This window comes from Melanotaenia boesemani, chromosome 19 (assembly GCF_017639745.1).
Source record: "Melanotaenia boesemani isolate fMelBoe1 chromosome 19, fMelBoe1.pri, whole genome shotgun sequence".
NCBI classification, from domain to species: Eukaryota; Metazoa; Chordata; class Actinopteri; order Atheriniformes; family Melanotaeniidae; genus Melanotaenia; species Melanotaenia boesemani.
The window spans coordinates 3561661-3575282 of NC_055700.1; the positions used below are offsets into that span (position 1 = coordinate 3561661).

The following is a 13622-nucleotide window of genomic DNA, read 5'->3' on the forward strand; positions in this document are numbered from 1 at the left end:
ACAACCTGTGGACCTGCTGAGAGGGAAGAAGAGAAATACAAGTTAATGATGCCAATAATGTCATAAATTCATAGAAAATAAAAAGTAGAGACACATAAATGGAGAAAGAGCTCAGTGCATCATGGGACATTCCTCAGCAGTCTAAGCCTACAGCAGCATAACTAAGGGATGGCTAGACCACCCCAGCTATAAGATTTATCAAAAAGGAAGGTTTTAAGCCTGATCTTAAAGGTAGCGAGGGTGTCCGTCTCCTGAACCTAAACTGGGAGCTGGTTTCACAGAGAAGGTTCTGCCTCCCATTTTAGACCCTCTTAGAACAGGAGTTACAGTAGTCCAATCTGGAAGCAAGTAATCCATGGACTGGTTTTTCTGCATCACCCTGTCACAGAATGTTCTTCATTTAGCAAAATTGGGTAGGTGGAGAAGATGATCCTAGAAACCTGTTCTGTATGAGCCAAACAACAAATCCTGGTCTAAAATAGCTGCAAGGTTCCTCTTGGTAGTCCTGGAAGCCAAAGTAATACCAACCAGAATGATTCTATAGCTTTTTTTAAACATACATTTATTGATTTTCACATTTATACAAGGCTTGTTTCATTACCACAAGAGCATTTAGAACTAGATATTGCTTCATTGGTATACACAGAAAGCAACGATCCAGTGGCCTTGCAAACAGAAACAGGTCTTGACAATATTATTGAAAAACATCATCAAGAAAAAAAAAACCAAAACAATAAAAAAAAGTCAAACTGACACACAGAAGGAGTATCCAAATATTGTTTTACAATACATAAGTCCACATGGCCTCTATTACCTAAAGAGTGAATGTTCAAAACCTGCTGGATTGCAACCCTCCTAGTACTGAATTAAGTAGCCCTTAGAGTTGGCAGAATGTGGAGACATCTAGTGGTCAAACGACAGACTGCAACCAGCTTGATTTGTACACGCGGCCTATTTTCACTCCAACAGCTTTAAATTCGCCCATTGTCCCTGTGTTTTCATATTTTATTGGTTTTGTGTAAATTACTTCGGAGGCTTTGGCTGTATAAATGTGCTATATAAATAAAGCTGACACTGACATTATGCCAGGACTCCTCACGCCTGTTATCAGGGCAGAATGCAAAGCTAAGTAATTTCATTTTCACCATCATTCATCATTGGTGCATTGTACCTCAGACCAAATCTTTTATGATGCAAGCTATAGTTTAGGTGTGAAATAGGATCCTGTGTTGAGTTTTAAGCTAAAAAACAGAATGTGGTGCTTTGCAGATCTCATTAACAGATATTTTATAATGTTGCAACAAATATTAGCTCATCTTTTAAAAAGCTGCGACAGGCCCTTCGTTGCCGGGTTCTGCTCAGCAGTCCTCGGTCTTCTTTATTCAGCATTAATCATTGGAGTGAGTGGGGGCACGCCTGATTTGTCACGTTAGTCCTGTGATGGACAGGTAGCTCGTCCAGGGCGTTTACCCCACCTCTCACCTGATAGCAGATAGACTCTAACCATCCTTGGGGCCTTGAATGAAATTAGGTGGGTGTAGGAAAGGGATGGCTGGATGATGCACAGATGTTCTCAGTTGGTGAAAGGTCTGGACTGCAGGCAGGTCAGTCCAGCACCTGGACTAAGAAGCCATCTTTTTGTTCCACTGACATTTCCATTCTGCACCACTGGTGCTAAAAGTTATTCCACTAGATAAGAAACACACAACTGTTCCTGTTTTATTGTGATCCTCCACTAATGGAAACATGCTGATGGATATTTTAAAGATATGTCTGCCAATAGATCTGCACATGGAATCTGTAAGAACTGTGTTATACAAATTCCCTTGTGACCTGATTTCTTCTCTGTTCTCCTTTGTATGTTCTGCTGAGAGTATAAACAGCCTCACTGTTAGAATAATTGCCCAGACTTTGGTGCAGGCTTTTTCATCCCTTAGGTGTAGCCATAGAAACGCTGTGAATTTACACTGCAATGCACAAGTCCACCACAAGATGTCAGTATGTGAAAGAATAGTCTGAAGTGATCTTGATGTCCCGTGATGGACAAAGATTTCCAACCGTCTGATTGGCTCTGAGGAAAAGTTATTGTTCATTTTAGATGTGAAATGAAAGAATGAAAACTTCTTTTGATATTTTGGGAACTTTTAGAGGCAACTGTTTTTGTTTTCTTTAATTATTTACAACTTAATAAATTACTTTTCATTTGATTATTTCGAGCTTTCCTTTAAAGTTACCATGAAATCCAAGCCACCTATTAGCCAGAATCTGACCCAGCAATGAGAAAGAGTAGTTTGTGTGAAAATCTCTGGTATTTTCTGGGCTTCTTTCTTCTTATTTTCCTTGTGTTTTTGTTTTGTCTTGCAGGGCTTTATTGAACTTGACCAGTTCTTCCAGTATTCTTTAAAATGACTGAGTTGTTCTGGCTCTTTCTTCATCCACTAGCACCATGTTGTGTTTAATTGGCATAGGGCTAGATTAGTTTGAGTCTCACAGTTTCCAGCTTTCTACTGGTATCTGACTCACATATAACACATGTTAACTTTTTTATTTAGAAATTGTTCATGACGCTCTGTTGAACGCTAAAAAAGACCAAACCTGACTTATAAAAAACAGACTTAATATATTGTGGATTCATTTTAAATATAATTAGACTCAAGTAGATTTAAGAATATTAACTGCAAAAATAAAAACATGTTAATGTTGCCCTACAGATGTGAAGATGCATCGGAGGGAGATTATAAATACATACAGATTATTCTTTGGTGACATTTTCAACACTGCTCCTCAAAAAGAAATGAAAAGTGAGGTAAGATGTCCACAAAATATTGAGAACTTTAACTTGACTGACTTTGTATTTGAAACTTTTTTTAAATAACAGGTTATCAATGTATAACCTGCTGGTGAAAAAAAAAATCAATGAAGGAAACACTCATTTGTCATTGACTCCTTTGAAATTTCAAACATATGACAGAAGAAACCAAAGGTCAAGCTATGAGGTTTTTTTCTCTCATTGAAAGTTTTTTAGGACCTTGACTAAAAATTTAAACACTGATGTCATGATTTATTTGACTCAATTGTCATTCAAAATCCGGCAGGACTATATATGACCTGAATTTAATATTTAATATTTGTTGTGTAATAAAATATACCGGTTATGGTACCAGGAGAGAAGAGGAATCTTTTCTTGGACCCATTAGGTGAGAGCAAACTGAAAATAAATCACTGCAGCGACGTTTTCAGGTAAAACCTGTTTTATTAGCATGTATATAAAATGGGAGACAAAATACAGTAGGATATGTGAACATTGATGGATGGATGGATGGAAGGATGGATGGATGGCTGGCTGGATGGATATATTTTATTGATCCCAAGCTGGGAAATTACCGTGTAGCAGCAGCATTACACACAGAGACAACAGCAATACAATGAAATAAAGAAGAAGAAAATATGTCTTTCATTTCAGCTTCCTTTCTAACCCTGTATTTAGATCGTTCAGGAGTTAAATGCATCTAGATGGGCATGTGACACAATCAGTCACCCAATCCAACAAGAGGCTACTTCATGTGGTGTCTATGCATTGAAGGGATGTATTCCAGCAGATTGGACGAGTAGAGCACAGCACGAAATTAAGCAGTATTTGTATCACAGAGACTGGCTGAATTTTTATTTATCTATAATTATTTTGGAGAGTGTAAGAAGTACAGTGGCTTCAGTTATGGAGCTTTGATGTTATTCCTTTTTACTTACAGTGCCATTTAAATAGTGTTAGTCATAAAAACTAAAGTTAACTTGTAAGCAGTATAAAATTAAAAATGATACAAGCACCCTTTTAATTAAATTCAGTTCAATTAAAAATATTTAGGTAATCAGAGAGGGAAATTAAATGTTGTAACTCACATTATACAGGTTTCTTCTAAGAGCTGTTGTAGATGCTGATGGCAGTGGGCATCCAATTTATATTCACATGCATAAATTCATTGTTGCACTTTTGCTTTAACAGTTTGCTGAGTGCATCCTCAACGGCTCTCATGTGGCATTTGACAACTCAGTAAGAACTATAATTGCTATTCAAGAGCAGATTGCTGTCTATTGATTATTTTTAATATTTTTAATATTAAATATTTATGTAAAAAATCACAATAATAATAAAAAAAATATTGAACAAAACATCATCAATAACAGTAACATCATGACATTAAAGTAAGATTATTCACATTTATTAAATGGAAAATAAAAACATATAATATGTAAAAGTAATATAAATGTAATTGTCACTCAGGCACAACAGCATAGTTATGCAACTGCAGGATTACAGAAGTAGGATTCCAGGACTGGTTTAGGTGACTGAGTCTGTGTGGGTGTGGTCTTGTGGAAATTATAAAAAGAGAGCCAATTTCTCACTTCAACTACACAACCGTGTGTCATTTTAATAACTCAATAAAAACAGACTGTTGAAACAACATGGCGGCGCCCATTGAGTCAGAAAACAAAACAACAGGAAACAACAGATACTGTGCTTGGGGTTGCCGGGCAACAGCAAACAACGATGCTATAACATGAAACACAACTTGCTATAACATTAAACACCAGTCCATATTACTACACAGTTAATTATGTATTTAAGAGTCCACCACACACGTCCCCCCGGAATTCACTGTGGCAGACACAAAACAGGAACCACCATGACAAAGAAAGAAAAATCAACAAGGAGGCGGCCGGATCAGATCAGGATGTGGCCTGACAAGAACGACTTCGCCAAACAACAGTGGGGGCGGAGACCTCTGCAGGAGCAGGTCCAGAGGTAACAACAGAAGGTGAGCAGGCAAGGGACGGGGAAACCCGCGATGGGGGACACAGGATCAGTTGGAGGACGTCGCAGAGGTTGTGCAAGCCCGACAGGTCCGTTCAAATCCACGTGGACCGGCTTGAGGCGGTCGACTGAAATGTGCTCTGCTTTACCGTCCATGTCCACCACGAAATGTTTATCCCCCGCCTCCAAAACCTGGAAAGGACTGTCATAGAGACGTTGCAGCGTCCCTCAATGAGCATCATGGCGAATGAAGACGAAATCTGCTGACTGCAGACGAGAGGAAGTGTAGGACTGCGGCAAGCCATGCTGGGAGGTTGGAACAGGAGCAAATAGCTGCGCTTTATCAGCAAGGACTGTACACTGGTGGGTCGCAGAAGTCCAGGAAAAAAATCCCCAGGGACCCTGAGGGGCTGGCTGTAAACCAGCTCCGCAGTCGAAGCCTGGAGGTCCTCTTTAGGGGCAGTCCTGAGGCCCAGCATGACCCAATTGCTGTCCCTGAGGCCATCACAGAGAGAGACCTTCATGGAACGATGAAAACATTCACACAAGCCATTGGCTTGTGGGTGATAGGACGTGGTACAGTGGAGCTTCACCCCTAAACTGTTTGCTACCATTCCAAAACTCCGAGATGAACTGTGAGCCCCGGTCCAAGGAGGGGGGGGGGGGGGGGGGGGGGGGCAACCAGGTCCACATTCACATGGTCGAACGTCCTTTCCGGCACCATGAAAAGTGCCAGGGGAGCTTTAGTGTGGTGGTGAACCTTGGAACACTGACATTCCAAACAGGTGTCCACCCCATCCCGCACGTCCTTCTTAAGACCACGCCAGACAAACTTGGACACTACCAAACGTTAGTATGGTTTCCTACCAGGGTGAGAAAGACTATGCACCGCATCAAACACATGCTGTCTCCAGGTGGTCGGTAAAATAGGTCTTGGACAACCGGTGGAAACATCACACAACAGCGTGAAGCTGCCCTCACCAAAGGGGACATCCTTCAGCTGAAGGCTAGTAGCCTCGGTCCTGAGCAACTGGACCATCGGGTTGGAAGTTTGATCGGCTGCCATGTGGCCATAATGGAGCCCTAGGTAGACGGCCCCAGTCAAAGCACGGGAGAGGTAGTCTGCGACAACGTTGGTCTTGCTCGAAACATGTTGTATGTCTGTTGTGAAATCGGAGATGTAGGATAGTTGTCGTTGCTGTTGGGCAAACCAAGGTTCAGACACCTTAGCCATAGCAAAAGTGAGAGGTTTGTGGTTGCTGTAAACCGCCGGCCCTCCAGCAACAAACGTAAATGTTGGACAGCAAGGTGCAGGTGCAAGCAGCCCCTAGTCGAAGGTCCTGTATTTACATTCATTGAGCTGCCGGCTGAAGAAAGCGAGGGGTTGCCAAGCGCTGCCCACCCACTGCTCATGTACAGTGCCCAACACATATTCCGAGGCATCCGTAGTCATTGCGATGGGGGCCTCGGGTGATGGGTGAGCAAGCATCGTAGCATGGGCCAAAGCGGTTTTAGCATCAGTGAAAGCAGCCATCCTGTCAGTGGTCCAGTCCACCAACTGCTTGGGGGACCTGCCCTTCAAAATCTCATGTAGTGGTCACATGAGAGCTGCAGCTTTGGGAAAGAAATGGTAATAAAAGTTCACCATACCCAGGAACTCCTGAAGGGACCGCACCGTAGCCAGGCGTGGGAAATCCATCGCTGCCTGTGCTTATACCTATACCTTAGATGGGAGCGGGACAACTCCACCCTCTGTGATCCAATGACCTAGGAAGTCAATGGCGGTTAACCCAAACTGACATTTGGCTGGGTTGATGATCAATCCATGCTGGCTGAGATGGTCAAAGAGGGTTTGCAGGTGGGAAAGGTGTTTGTACTTGCCACCCAAATGTCGTCCAGGTACACGACAAAAAAGGACAGGCCATGCAGAACAGAGTCCATAAGATGTTGGAATGACTGGGCTGCATTAGGCCAAATGGTATTCTTAAAAATCGGAACAGTCCGAAAGGGGTAATCACGGCTGTTTTGGGGACAACCAATGGGTGTACTGGCACCTACTGATAACTATGGACGAGGTACACTTTGGAAAAAATTATTTTACCAGCCAGGTGCGACAAAAAGTCTTGGATGTGAGGCACCGGGTAGCAGTAATGGATGTCATTCATGGGGCTTAGGAACCATGTGGAGAGGCAAAGACCAAGAGCTGTTGGAGCGGCGAATAATCCCAAGGCGCTCCATGTTGCCAAATTTGGCTTTGGCGATGGCTAGCTTAGCTGGGTCCAGGCGCCTCACATGAGCATGATTTTGGATCCAAAATGTGAATGATAATAAATACCAACTCTGTCCAGAGTGATGGCAGGGGGCCACCATTGCTGCAGTGAGTGCCATGTCACCGAAGACTGTTGCAGCCGTGGAAAAATCCGTGTCCAGTGCCGCAACTGCAAAGGTGGCAAGTGCAGAATGAGCACGCTCCTTGGTGTTGGCTTGCCAGAAAAAAATGATCAGCCTCCTCAGCCAGGAAATGGCAGCCTGTGATGCTGGTGTTAGCCAAAGCGGCTCGTACCGGGGAAGGCAGCTGTCTCAGGAAAAGCTGGGTGAAGAGAAAATCGGGTACGTGGTCCCCCATAAGTTCAGACATACTATCCATCAGCTTGGAGGGTTTACTGTCACCCAAACCTTGCAACAAGAATAGGCGACTGGCCCTCGCAGCATTGGACAGTTCAAAAGTCTTGAGCAGGTGAGTTCTGATTGCAGCATACTTCGCATGATTGTCCGCCGGTGGTTTCTTGAAGAGACTGGCCAATCTCGTGGCTGTAGAACTGCTGAGTGCCAATACAACACAGTAGTACTTTGTGGTGTCTACAGTAATGTCACGCAAGGCGAACTATGCTTCAGCCTGGGCAAACTACGCCGAAGCAGACGACTCCCAGAATTTTGGCAGCTTCAGAGACACCGTGTTCATAGTCAGTACCAGTTGGGGAGTTTGTGGAAAACGTCCATGTCGGGGTGTCCAGTGTGGAAATTATAAAAAGAAAGCGCAGAGCCAATTTCTCACTTCGACTATACAACTGATTGTAGTTTTATTAACTCAAGAAAAAACAGACAACAACATGGTGGCACCCTTGGAGTCAAAAAACAAAACAGGAAACAACAAGATACTATGCTTGGGGTTGCCGGGCAACAGCAAACACCCTTGCTATAACATGAAACACAACTTGCTATAACATTAAAGACCAATCCGTGTTACTGCATAGTAAATTATGTATTCAAGAGTCCACTACAGTCTATAAACAAAGCGAGGCAAAGGTAGAATCAAGGACCATTCATTCTAGCAATAACCACACTCCAATTATGAAATATCACTAATTTCCCAGTAATTTGTTCAGCCTATACCAACTAGTGAAAGGCTAACAGTTACTCATTATATAATAGGTCAGCTAGCTTAACAGCATGCACAAGCCTCGTGGTAAAGGGATAAACATTTAACATAAGCAAATGAACTAAATACTATTACAAAGAATAGAAACATGCTGTTTAGGCATAAATATAACTCTTCACTTACAGTTCTTCACAGACGCACACCACTCATAACATTAGGTTGCAGTCCAACTTAAGAGGCCGTTCTCTAGGTGCCCCTAAGCTTCATTTTCCACATTTTCCGTCCATGTGCTCAATGGCACAGTTGCACTCACTCTCCAACAGAGGGCGCACACGCCTCATAAACAGCCTTTCCAACACTGTCCATCACACAGGTAGCATGTGTGAAGTTTTTCGACCGTGAAATTCATAAAAAAAAAACAAATTCGGGAGCAATTTCACCCGGAAAAAACTTGAGCCAATTAATGCTCATGTGCACTTTAATATAGAAAGTGGCAGAGACCAGTGCACTGCTCAGGCATTTATTAATGTTTTATGGTTGTCCATGTTTCTTTGTGTAGCGGTTGGCACCATAGGGTGTCGCTGTGTTGATGAGGGCTGCTCTGCTATAAAAGGGGAAGTGGCACTGTAGTAGGGAGTGCCAGTTTCCTGGTTGGAGTGGCCAGGACGTTGTTGGGCCACGTCAGCCTTGGTGCAAGGTGGTTTTTAGCAGCATCAGGTAAATATGTTTTTATATGTTGAATTTTATATGGTGGATGAGTTTTAAGTGTGGTCTGTAATGCAGGGCTGGGATCTGAGTGGTGTAGATCCTGGGAAAAGCATGTTGACTGAGTAATGGAACTCAACGCTGCAGGTATGTTGTGAGTATTGTGTTTGAATTAAAGTATTTTTTTTGTAGTAATTTTGTATTTCTTTTTCTGCAGCTGTTGGGTACCGTTGCCTGCTGTCCTTTTAGGGTTTTTTGTTTTAAAGTTAGTCCGCTCCTGGTCCAATTGTTTGTGGTGGTGCTGATTGTACGGGTGGACTAACTGTTTAATTTTTGTTTGTTTGTTTTGTTTGTTTGGGCATCCCCCTATGAATGAGTTTAACCCTCCTGTCGGTAATCACCCGGAGCTGTTCTGCACCCGACTCTTGTGCATGCAGACTTGGGTGTTAGTTTGCAGTGAGTTGTAGTGCAATTGTGTGTGGGTTTGGGCTTGCCCGCCATCGGGCCGGTTACTTAAGCGGGTTTTTCGCCTTCGTGGTGTGCGGTTCCAGTCGGGTGGGAGCAGGCGGATACCAGGTTAGATGACAGGAGGAGTAAATGGGGGATGGCCCCTTATGTTTGTGTGATTAATAAATTGAGTTGAACTTTTACATTGTTGAGTTATTTTGCACCTCACCCCTGGTAACATTTGCAACTACTCTAATGCAGAGGAAAAAAGGATAATGGCATCATTATAAAGTTATGTTATATTGCGAATAACAAACTTGCAGAGAACAGTGCAAAAAGTTTTTATTTTTTATTCATAAGGATTAGATAAGTGTGCAAAGTAATTTGCTTGATATTTGATACTGCAATAAAGGACATTCTGATGTTCTAAAGAATGGTGCTGGAGATTTGCCTTTAACTCATGTTCTCCTATTTGTAAAATCTAAGAGGTGATGGAACTGTTTCCTTGCAGAGGAAAAAAGATGATAGTGTTATTAGAACATGCAACACTTTTTATTTTATTTATTTTTATTTAATATTAAATAATCTATTTATTCTTAAGGTTTGAATATCTATGAACACTTTTTCAAACAGAATATAGATTCTGATGTTGAAAGGATGTGTTGTAAAGAATAATGTTGGAGATGAGGACTTATGTTGAAAGAAATCTGCATTGCGAAGCAACCCTTTCTTGCACTGAATCAGAAATATTTTAGAAAAATATACTGAATTACAAGGTTCTACAGAACATTGTGGTCTTGTAAACTTAACATATAAGGTTTTAATTACATGATTTTAATAATAGGTGCGGGCTGGTCTGAGGCATTAAATGAGTCCCACTCTGGCCAGCCCGCAGGAAGGTTCCTACTTATATAGGCGGTGACAAAACACTATACAATGCTGCCACCTGGTGTCCAAACAAGATATATACAGATACTTAAAAATGGCTCCTACAGACTTCATCAATTCAGGACGCTGAAACAAAACTATGGATTACTCAGATTAATTCACTGTATTTTTTAACAGTGTTAAAGCTTCCTTTTGCAAGCTTCCAAAATGCTGCTTCTCTGAGGGCAAAATGTCCAAACACTGAACATTTTTAATGGCTACGCTTAAACTCGTCCCTATGTGGACACAGTGAATAGTTTTCAGTGTGTCTTTCTGCAGGTGCTCCTGATGATTGTCTGCTGTGTTTTCATATAGAGGCCATAGAATGTTTTCTGTTTCTCTACCTGTGTTGCAGCTGGTTGTTCTATTGTTTCTGTTTTTTCTATCTTTGTCCTCTCTCCACTTTTTACTCTCCTTTTCTCTTCTGTTTAATTCAATTAAATTCAGCTTTATTTGTATAGCAGCACTTTACAACAAAGTCCTCTCAGGGCTCCTTTCTTTCATATCCTGTGTCATGTCCAGCTTTTAAATCTATATTCAGCAAAAAACTCATTAAAAAATGTAATAATACTTAAGTATCAGAGGAGCCTTATATGTCATGGTTATAGGTGATGTTCTTAGTTTATGTCATGTTTAGTTTTGTTTCCAGTTTTGTTCGTTTCCTTGTGTGTTCAGTGTTTTGTTTCCAGCTCGTTAGTTCACCTGGTCTGATTGCTCCCTCACTTCACCTGTTCCCTGTACATATACACCTTGGTTTCTCTGACTCAGTACCAGATCATTGTTGTTGTTTCCGTGTTCAGTCTGTATCGGTTACCTTGTTCCTTGATATTAAATCCTGGATGGTCACATTCGTCTGTGTTTGGGTCCTCACCTCTGCTGTCCTGTCACATTATATCCATAAAGCTCCTCAAGGGGGGAAGTTAAAACATTTCCAAGGCAGGGGGAGAACTTGTTTTATCTTTTATATATTTCTTACTTAATAAATCTGACATCTGTATGTATTATAAGATGAGTCATTTCAGGTGGTTAGGATTACTACACATGTGGAAAAGTGCACGTATGTTAATTTAAAGAAAACTCTTAGTTCTTGAAAATTTAATCATAATGTGAAATACTGAATTTTTCAGTTCCAGATACCAGTGAATAAAGGTTTTGTGATTTTCTAAATCCATTGTGAAGTTGTAATATATGGAGAGCCATTTCATTTATAAATAAATATATAAATACTGAAAATTAAGAAATATTTAATTCAATAAACACATGTACCAATGAAAGCCAAGGGAGCTAGTATTTTACTGGGAAGTGTGACAAGCAAGTATCAAGACTTGGGGACTTGAACCCAGGTCTCCTGGACCAAAACACACAGAGGTAACCACTTACTAAAGTTTTTCTTCTATTTTACTTTATCTTTTTTTCTTATCTCCCGATGCTCGTTTTGGCGAGGGGCCCCGCCTTGTGTCCAGTCCCTTCACTACTGAAGGACAATTTTTGCCGTGGGCTTAGGGGGAGCCACTTTTTTGCATTTCCTATCTTTTTCCGGCAAGTAAGAACATGATGCCAGCTGATATTACAGCTTGCCCCACAGAACATAGGCGTACCAATACATAATGGTTAACAACTCTTATGCAACAATAATACATAACAGGTGCAAATGTCCCTTGCAAAAAAATTTTTTACCACTCTTTTTGCGAAGATCAACTTACATAGTTAATATTCCCCACATATCACACACGTACACAGTGATGCTTGCCATACACAAGATAATGAGCAATGAAAGATAAAGTTTTTTTGCTTGAACTTCTCTGTTAAATTGTCTTGATAAGAAACTGCTGTCACATCACAGGTCGCGGTTGTGGATGTGTAACCATGGCGACCAAAATAAACTGATATGCTCGGATCAGATTAAAGAGTTTAGTTTCCTGTGTGGTTGATAAAAACTCACGAGTTATAAGTAGATGTGAGACCCTGAATTTAAGTTTCCAGAAACATCAAATGTCAACTGTGCTGGTTAAATAAGTCGAGAATATTCTGTTTTAATACAACACCACAAAACCACAAAAAGTTCTTTTATTCCCACAGAACATAAATCTTTAAACTGAGAGGTTACCTGGCAACAAGTCAGGAACATGACTGGATATAAAAGGAACATTTCAGAGAGGCAGAGTCTCTCAGATGGAAAGATGGACAGAGGTTCACCAATCTGAGACAAACTGGCTTTAAAACTGTGGAACAATTTCAGTAAAATGTTCCTCAATGTTAAATTGTAAAAACTTTATATATCCCACCATCTACAGTGCAAATCATCAAAGTTTTCAGAGAATCAGGGGGAATCTCTGTGCTCATGGGACAATGCTGGATGCTGGTGGTCTTCTGCATTAAAAGCAGACATGATTCTCTTCCAGAAATCTCTGTGAACACAGTTCACCCTGAAACCCACAAATGCAGGTTAAAGCTCCATCATGCAAAGAAAAGCCCTGGAAAGGACGCTCCTCATCCTCCTCTGGTTCCTGTTTCCAAAAGGGGGGCCCCGGTTGGCCCTCCTCCTCCTCTGGTTCTTGTCTCTGAGGAGGTCACTCCTCCTCCTCCTTCTCTGGTTCCTGTCTCCGAGGAGGTCGCTCCTCCTCCTCCTTCTCCTCCTCTGGTTTCTGTCTCTGAGGAGATTCCTGCTCACTGTGTATCTTGCTGGAGTACCTGCTCCTCTGTCGTCTGGTCTCTGGCCATCCACCAATGGGGTCCCTGCCTCTCTGGCCCTTATCAGCCCGGCCTCTGGGATCCTTCCAGAGATCCGTCTCCAGTTGCTGTGACCTCCGGGTCGTCCTCCAAAGTTCCTTTTCCAGCTGTCGTGTCGTCCTTCAGCCCTGTCGCCAGGACAGTGTGTTTAGTCCAGGATCTACTTTTTACATGTTGCTGCCATCAGATTCACAATGAGCTCATATTTTCCATTAAAGTAAAATGTCTGTTTCAACATCTGATATGTTCGTGTTCTACTGGAAATAAAATTTGGCTTGATGAGGTTTGGAAATCACTGAATTCTGTATTTATTTACATAATAAAAATGTCCCAACTTGTTTGGAATCGGGGTCGATAGTTCAGTCCTCGTCTTCAGTTCTGGAAACATTTAGTTGAATTATTCTGTGTTCTAGAAGTTCCAGCCTTCATCTTTCATTCAGATTTCACACTGTTTTATAGTAAAAGTCTCCAGTTTAAGGTTCTTCCTGGGGTGTTACCCCCCTCTCAGGTGGAGTTCATTTCCCACTTTGTTTCTCCACCATGTTCCTCACAAAATGCACAAAACAGGCCAAATTTTTTAAGCTTCATCTGTTCAGAAACATTCAGCTCGTGGTGAATCCTTCA

The 13622-nt window shown here is 41.7% G+C and overlaps 1 long non-coding RNA gene across 1 annotated transcript; it reads left to right on the plus strand.

Annotated features, from left to right (window-relative positions):
• Positions 1 to 8841: 8841 nt before the first annotated feature.
• On the plus strand, positions 8842 to 9498 carry LOC121629688. The gene is made up of 3 exons (XR_006008416.1): positions 8842 to 8906; positions 8973 to 9041; positions 9112 to 9498. It is a non-coding gene; the product is annotated as an uncharacterized LOC121629688 (long non-coding RNA).
• Positions 9499 to 13622: the final 4124 nt, after the last annotated feature.